General features: G+C 70.5%; 1 non-coding gene across 1 annotated transcript; it reads left to right on the top strand.

Annotated features, from left to right (window-relative positions):
• Positions 1–2381: 2381 nt before the first annotated feature.
• Positions 2382–2500, top strand: LOC138922284 (5S ribosomal RNA). Its single transcript, XR_011435348.1, has one exon. It is a non-coding gene; the product is annotated as a 5S ribosomal RNA (ribosomal RNA).
• The last annotated feature ends 4078 nt before the right edge of the window (positions 2501–6578 follow it).

Here is a 6578-nt window from a genome sequence, read left to right as displayed (position 1 = left end):
CTGATCTCCGAGGAGCACCTTCTGCGGGGAGAAGCGGGACTGCGTCCCTGTCAGTTTCCCGGAGCGCGGGGACCGGAGCCTTGCCCCGAAACGCAGGCTCGGGAGACCGAAGTCCTGAGCTGAAACCCAAGGGCCGCCGTCTCCCGCGAGTGACGTGCCCTCCTGAGCTGCGCTTTCCTCATCTGGTGCGAGGGGGTCCTGGAGTTCGTGCCTCCTTGCGGGGGCGAGTGCTGGTGAGAACGCAAGCGGGAAACACGGAGCGGACCGCTCAGCACGGAGCGCGGCCTCGGTGGGGGCCCGGGCCTCGGCCGCCGTCCTTCCCCACGAGCCTACTTCTTGCCGCCGAGGCTCATCCAGCACCCAGGGATCGATCGCCTGGCTGCTTCCGGCCAGACACTCTCCTAGGTGCTGGCCACCCAGCAGCCGAGAACGCGGGTGCCAATCTCGGCCTCCGGGGCGTTCGCCTCCTCGCCTCTGGGGCCGCAAGACCAGCGGTGTGCCTACGCATGCCGGCGAGAGGTGGCAGAACCTGACGAGGACACGTGCCGTGGAAAATGGAGAGCTTGGCGCCCCGGAGGGCCTCGTCGGACGTCTGTGGATGGCCGTCGCTCTCTTTGCCGAAGCCCGCCCCCTGCCCGTCTTCTCTCCGTCCCAGGGTCCCCTTTCCAGTGGGACGCAAGAAGGCCCACAGGGCCCAAACGCTGGAGACGGGCAGCGCACACAGCGCGCCCTGGGTCCCGGGGCTGCGGCGGGAAAGCCTTGCGGCACAGAACCCTGAAGCCCAGAGGTCTCGAGACAGGGAGAGCCGGGACGTCGGCAGGCACCGACGGGCCTTCGGACGCGACTCTTCCTCCCCGTCGTCACACCGTGCTGCTCCTCCCTCCGTCCTGGGCGCGAGCGCGCTCTTGGGAAAACGGAGGCGCCTTCGTCGGTGACCTAGCGGGCGGGAGATCCCGGGCAACGTCCCCAGCGGCACTTGAGCAGAACGGGGACGCTGCGGTCTCGGTCGTCGGGGAGGGGCTTCTACATGTCTGGTAGATGGAGCTGCTTTCTCGTGCCAAGTTCTCTGGGCCCTGACTTTTCTGCCTGCTCCTTCTATCACCTCAGTAAGGTCGGGGGTGCCCGGCAGAAAGAGGAAAAGAGCCAGAGTGAAGAAGCGGAGAGAAAGGAACACGCAAACCCGGACGCGCACACACACAGGCACACAGACACACAGGCGCGCGCAGCGGCTGCGCACACACACACACACACACACACGCCTACACACCCACTCGCACAACACGCACACGCACACGCACACGCACACGCAAGCGCAGACAGAGCGCGCCAGCGAGCTCCGGTGCCTGTCTGTGGTTCCTGGGCGATGGCGGGGCAGCGATGCCGGGAGCCCGGGACTCCTGAGAGCCTGTCTGCGCGGCCTAGGGCCCCAGGGGTGATCGCCAGCCCCGGGGCCCCTGCCTCCTGGCCCGGGCCCAGCTCCAGCACCACCGCCCTCCTGGGGGGGAAGCGAGCTCTTGGGCAGAGCCTCTCTGGGTCAGGGTGGGTGTCTGTCTAGGTCCGTGTCTTGGATCCTCTCCGTGTCGCCGTTTCTCTGTTTCTCCGTGTCTCTGTCTCTGTCTCTGTCTCTGGGTCTCTGGGCTGGCGCCAGCAGGAGCTGTCCAGGGTCCCCGCGAGGGGCGGGTTGGGGGCGGGGTGCCGGTCTCCTGGGCGGCGCTGGCGGGGGGAAGGGTGGCCGCCCCGCCTCCCCGCGCCCTCAGGGGCAGCGCGGCGGGCTTCCGCTGACGCCCTCTGGTCGCGCCGGTGGCTCCGCCTGGGTTTGGGCAAGTCGGGGCCCGGCCGGCGCCGCAGAGGTCAGGGCTCCCGCTGGGAGGCCCCTCGGGCCGGAGGGGACTCAGAGGAGCACGGGCCCGGCGGCCCGACGCCCCGACGCCTCGGGCCAAGTGCCCCGCGCCCCCCACCTCCCAGCAGCCGCATCTCCTGCGACCCATCGCCGGATCCGAGCGGCCAGGGCGGCCTGGAGTGTTCCCGGGCCGCGAGGGGAGAGCGCCCAGCCAGGCGCCCCGCCCCCATCCCCGCCCCCACCACCCCTCGTTTCCCACCGCCGCCCGCCCCGCCCCGCCTCCTCGCACCCCGGGCTGCTCCAGGCCTCCGCGCCCTGGGAGGGCAGCAGGGCGGGGCAGCGCAGGGTTTGGCTGGCCCGCTGGCCGCGCCCGAGGCGGCCGCGGCGGGAGGCAGCAGCGGGAGGAAGGCGGCAGGCCGAGCGCGGGCGCAGGGGGCGCCGGCGGCGGCGGGTGCGCGTCACAGAGGCCTGGGCGCGCGCGCGAGCCGCGGGCCGGGCGACGCGGCGCGGCTTCTTAGGGGCGCCGGCGGCAGGCGCCAGCGTCTACGGCCATACCACCCTGAACGCGCCCGATCTCGTCTGATCTCGGAAGCTAAGCAGGGTCGGGCCTGGTTAGTACTTGGATGGGAGACCGCCTGGGAATACCGGGTGCTGTAGGCTTTTGCCTCCCTCGCCTTTTGCCGCCTCCGGCCTCCGTCCTCCGCGGACGCCCCCCACCCCTCCAGCCAGCCCTCCCCCACCCCCCCCGCCACCCTCCGCACCGCGGGCCCGCCGGCGCCGCCCATGGGCAGGGCCCAACCCCTCCCCGCCACAGCCCAACCCTTCCAGCTCGCGGCCCCACCCGAACCCAGGGCCAATCGGGGCCAGCCCGGCGGGACCGGGACCGGGACCGGGACCGGGACCCCGACGCCGCACACGCCGCCCGCCGGCTCCCTCTGGCCTCGGCCTCTTCCCACCCGCTCGGCTCCCGCTCCGGTGACACCCCAGCCCTTCCCTCGGCGCCCCGCCCCCGCCGCCCCAGCCGCCGGGTAGAGTCGTCCTGTCAGGTGGAACGGATTCCACGGCGGTGCCGGGAGGCCCAAACGGGTCCCAAAGCGACCAGCCCCGCCCACCGAGGAAAGACACCTGGTCAGGCTTTTCCAGACACCGCCCGCTTCTCCAAGGACAGGGCGGACTGGGTTAGAGAGGCGCGTCTCGGGCACCTCACCCAAGACGGGATGGCTTCTGCCTTTGCTGGCGTCTGTGCCGCTGCAGGTCATCTTCTAAAACCTGGTACCCGCTCGCTTGTCCTTGAGAGGCTCATTCACAATCAACACTCCTTTCCCGACCTAAGTTTGTCCCTGTCAGTTTGTCTCGCTTTTCCTTCCAGAAGCCCCCTTCCCGGGGTGGCGGGGAGGGGGGGAGGTGGTGGGGGGGTAGGGGGGTGGGTGGGTCTGAGTTTCAAGCTCCACCTGACTAGGATCCCATTCTGCTTTCGCCTTCGGGCGGTCCTGCCTCGCTTGGAAACGCTGCTACGTTGCTCCTGGTGGATGAGCTTGCGTTCGTTTTGAGTTTGAGAACGCTGGATGCAAAGATGAGGAGTCTTGATGGCTGAGGCTTTTGGTGTCCCCTCACTCGGGGGCCTCCCTCTCTTCCCGCCTCCCCCCGCCTCCCCACCCACCCCCTCACACCCGACCCCTACCACCCCAGGGCCCCGGCCGGGCCCCGCCCCTCCAGGCCGCATCTGTCAGAGGGAGTTGAAAAGCCTCCTGACAGGACACGTCCTCCCTCAGCAGCCAGCCCTTCCTGGCTCCCTGGCTTCAGCTTTCCGTTCGCGTGGCTCGGGCAGCCTTTCGCATCTTCTTTGCACCTGCCTGTGTTTGCAACAGAGGACCGTGGCCAAGGGATCCAGGAAACCGGGAGGAGAGCTGGCTTCCGGGGAGGCGAATGGGAAGGACAGGGAGGCAGAGAGGGAGCCTTGCCTCAGAGAACGGACTTTGAACCCCCGAAGGGAAAAGTCCTCCAGATAAACCACGTCTTCCCCACCGAATCCAAGAGCCATACTCGCTCGCTGTGGAAAAATGGGGACATCCCGGTCAAAGCAGGACGAGAGAGGACCCAAAGCTCCCTCCTCTCCCCGTTCAGCCATCGTCGTCCTGGGAGGGAGTCTCTTCGCGGTTCGCTTCTCCTGCCGGCCCCGTGTCCCCTCCTGCCAACCCAGCGCCTCTATCGCCTGCTCCTCGCTTCCTCGGGCTGCGGGCTGCGGGCTGCGGGCTGCGGGCTGCGGGCTGCGGGCCGCGGGCTGCGGGATGGGGGGGCAGGGGCGGTGCGCGTCGCTCCCTGCCAGCTCGTGCCCGGGGTGGTTCTGACGGGTCCCCGGATCTGATCTCCGAGGAGCACCTTCTGCGGGGAGAAGCGGGACTGCGTCCCTGTCAGTTTCCCGGAGCGCGGGACCGGAGCCTTGCCCCGAAACGCAGGCTCGGGAGACCGAAGTCCTGAGCTGAAACCCAAGGGCCGCCGTCTCCCGCGAGTGACGTGCCCTCCCTGAGCTGCGCTTTCCTCATCTGGTGCGAGGGGGTCCTGGAGTTCGTGCCTCCTTGCGGGGGCGAGTGCTGGTGAGAACGCAAGCGGGAAACACGGAGCGGACCGCTCAGCACGGAGCGCGGCCTCGGTGGGGGCCCGGGCCTCGGCCGCCGTCCTTCCCCACGAGCCTACTTCTTGCCGCCGAGGCTCATCCAGCACCCAGGGATCGATCGCCTGGCTGCTTCCGGCCAGACACTCTCCTAGGTGCTGGCCACCCAGCAGCCGAGAACGCGGGTGCCAATCTCGGCCTCCGGGGCGTTCGCCTCCTCGCCTCTGGGGCCGCAAGACCAGCGGTGTGCCTACGCATGCCGGCGAGAGGTGGCAGAACCTGACGAGGACACGTGCCGTGGAAAATGGAGAGCTTGGCGCCCCGGAGGGCCTCGTCGGACGTCTGTGGATGGCCGTCGCTCTCTTTGCCGAAGCCCGCCCCCTGCCCGTCTTCTCTCCGTCCCAGGGTCCCCTTTCCAGTGGGACGCAAGAAGGCCCACAGGGCCCAAACGCTGGAGACGGGCAGCGCACACAGCGCGCCCTGGGTCCCGGGGGCTGCGGCGGGAAAGCCTTGCGGCACAGAACCCTGAAGCCCAGAGGTCTCGAGACAGGGAGAGCCGGGACGTCGGCAGGCACCGACGGGCCTTCGGACGCGACTCTTCCTCCCCGTCGTCACACCGTGCTGCTCCTCCCTCCGTCCTGGGCGCGAGCGCGCTCTTGGGAAAACGGAGGCGCCTTCGTCGGTGACCTAGCGGGCGGGAGATCCCGGGCAACGTCCCCAGCGGCACTTGAGCAGAACGGGGACGCTGCGGTCGGTCGTCGGGGAGGGGCTTCTACATGTCTGGTAGATGGAGCTGCTTTCTCGTGCCAAGTTCTCTGGGCCCTGACTTTTCTGCCTGCTCCTTCTATCACCTCAGTAAGGTCGGGGGTGCCCGGCAGAAAGAGGAAAAGAGCCAGAGTGAAGAAGCGGAGAGAAAGGAACACGCAAACCCGGACGCGCACACACACAGGCACACAGACACACAGGCGCGCGCGCGCGCACACACACACACACACACACACACGCCTACACACCCACTCGCACAACACGCACACGCACACGCACACGCACACGCAAGCGCAGACAGAGCGCGCCAGCGAGCTCCGGTGCCTGTCTGTGGTTCCTGGGCGATGGCGGGGCAGCGATGCCGGGAGCCCGGGACTCCTGAGAGCCTGTCTGCGCGGCCTAGGGCCCCAGGGGTGATCGCCAGCCCCGGGGCCCCTGCCTCCTGGCCCGGGCCCAGCTCCAGCACCACCGCCCTCCTGGGGGGGAAGCGAGCTCTTGGGCAGAGCCTCTCTGGGTCAGGGTGGGTGTCTGTCTAGGTCCGTGTCTTGGATCCTCTCCGTGTCGCCGTTTCTCTGTTTCTCCGTGTCTCTGTCTCTGTCTCTGTCTCTGGGTCTCTGGGCTGGCGCCAGCAGGAGCTGTCCAGGGTCCCCGCGAGGGGCGGGTTGGGGGCGGGGTGCCGGTCTCCTGGGCGGCGCTGGCGGGGGGAAGGGTGGCCGCCCCGCCTCCCCGCGCCCTCAGGGGCAGCGCGGCGGGCTTCCGCTGACGCCCTCTGGTCGCGCCGGTGGCTCCGCCTGGGTTTGGGCAAGTCGGGGCCCGGCCGGCGCCGCAGAGGTCAGGGCTCCCGCTGGGAGGCCCCTCGGGCCGGAGGGGACTCAGAGGAGCACGGGCCCGGCGGCCCGACGCCCCGACGCCTCGGGCCAAGTGCCCCGCGCCCCCCACCTCCCAGCAGCCGCATCTCCTGCGACCCATCGCCGGATCCGAGCGGCCAGGGCGGCCTGGAGTGTTCCCGGGCCGCGAGGGGAGAGCGCCCAGCCAGGCGCCCCGCCCCCATCCCCGCCCCCACCACCCCTCGTTTCCCACCGCCGCCCGCCCCGCCCCGCCTCCTCGCACCCCGGGCTGCTCCAGGCCTCCGCGCCCTGGGAGGGCAGCAGGGCGGGGCAGCGCAGGGTTTGGCTGGCCCGCTGGCCGCGCCCGAGGCGGCCGCGGCGGGAGGCAGCAGCGGGAGGAAGGCGGCAGGCCGAGCGCGGGCGCAGGGGGCGCCGGCGGCGGCGGGTGCGCGTCACAGAGGCCTGGGCGCGCGCGCGAGCCGCGGGCCGGGCGACGCGGCGCGGCTTCTTAGGGGCGCCGGCGGCAGGCGCCAGC

The sequence above is a fragment of the Equus caballus genome, unplaced genomic scaffold (assembly GCF_041296265.1).
Source record: "Equus caballus isolate H_3958 breed thoroughbred unplaced genomic scaffold, TB-T2T haplotype2-0000696, whole genome shotgun sequence".
Classification (NCBI taxonomy): domain Eukaryota; kingdom Metazoa; phylum Chordata; class Mammalia; order Perissodactyla; family Equidae; genus Equus; species Equus caballus.
Note: the sequence above shows the minus strand (reverse complement) of the source record. Positions and strands in the feature narration are given on the sequence as shown.